This window comes from Halyomorpha halys, unplaced genomic scaffold (assembly GCF_000696795.3).
Source record: "Halyomorpha halys isolate HHAL.00 unplaced genomic scaffold, Hhal_1.1 Scaffold10935.1, whole genome shotgun sequence".
NCBI lineage: Eukaryota > Metazoa > Arthropoda > Insecta > Hemiptera > Pentatomidae > Halyomorpha > Halyomorpha halys.
The window spans coordinates 79-1536 of record NW_027105477.1 but is presented as its reverse complement, the minus strand read 5'-3'; the positions used below and the strand labels follow the sequence as shown (position 1 = coordinate 1536).

The window sequence follows — 1458 nt, the reverse complement described above, 5'->3', positions numbered from 1 at the left end:
GTTTGAAGCATTGGTTGTTTATTTCTTTGTGCTGTTATGGTTTTTATTTTTATATTTTTTGTTGCAGCTGTTGTTTTCATGCTTGGTGCTTCATTCAACCCGAATCCAACGCCTTCATTTAAATGTGATAGACCTTTTACTTTTCTAATAATTCGCCGACAAAATTCACCTGTATTGTTTATGGGTAGAGTAGTGAATCCACTCAATTAAATCAGTCAGTAGGTATAATTCTTTTTATTTTGTTTCAGTTATTATTATTATTATTTTAACTGACTGAATATCTATATCTATTATGTCATTTGGTTTCAAATCATTCCTTAATTCTAACAATGGTAGCAGTTTAGTGTTAGAATAAGTATAGAATGAATAACATACGCCTAACTTTCTCAGGATCGGTACCAATATATAAATATTTCATATTTTTTTCCTTTATTGGTGTATGATTTCATTTCTCGGAATTTTGTAACTTTTTATTATACTAATCCATGTTTATTTTAAGCATTGGCTGTTCATTTCTTTGCGCTGTTATCATTTTTATTTTTATATTTCTAGATTAATTTTTGTTGCAGCTGCAATTTATCTAGTTCGGCCTTTGTTCAACCCGAATCCAACACCTACATTTAAATGTGATAGACCTTTTACAGTTCTAATAATTCACCGAACAAATTCAGCTGTGTTGTTTATAGTTAGAGTATGCCACTGAATTACTGCCAGTGGATGCATTATGAATTGTGAAACACCTGAATTGCATGAGTTTGTAAGTATTTTTCTGTTACTCATTCCCATTAATTTTTTTTTTTAACTGATACAATATCTATAATACATTTGGTTTCTGCAACACTTAAATTGTCTCTTTGGCAGGGTTGGGGAAAAATTTTATTTGACTACTAACAACTAAATGTTTTCACTTCAATTAAGTACCTGAAGTTTAAAAGGGCAACTACAATTTTTAGTTGAAGAAATTAGTTTTTCAGATCTACTGAAAAGTAATTATTTATTATTTATTGTTTCTAGTAGTAAATAACAATTAAATGTTGTTCTAATCTCGTTTAAAAAAAAAAAGAATACAATTAAATACATCAACTCACAACTTTGTGTAGTGCCTTACACATTTATCTTTTTAATTTTTTTTAACTAAATGAAAAGCATATCTAACTTAATTATATCGGATATATCAAAAGGAGAATCCAAAATATGTAACAATCGTTATTATTAATTATATTTTATTATTATTACAATCGTTATTATTAATTATATTTTTACTATGAAGGATTAGATGTAGTGTTATTACAAGTTAAAACATTTCTATTAAGCATAAGTATAACAATTATTTAAGACTTGAAAATAGATTAATATGAAGCAAAACTTTAAATGGAAACAATATGATCCTTATTTTAAGATTATGATTATTTTAGCGGCCAGCTGTTGGTTTGTTTGCCATGGACGCAAAACTGAACA

The 1458-nt window shown here is 27.3% G+C and overlaps 1 long non-coding RNA gene across 1 annotated transcript; it reads left to right on the top strand.

Moving 5' to 3' along the window:
* The first annotated feature begins 6 nt into the window (after positions 1-6).
* LOC106692265 (uncharacterized) lies at positions 7-982 on the top strand. The gene is made up of 3 exons (XR_010844550.1): positions 7-218; positions 570-757; positions 862-982. It is a non-coding gene; the product is annotated as an uncharacterized lncRNA (long non-coding RNA).
* The last annotated feature ends 476 nt before the right edge of the window (positions 983-1458 follow it).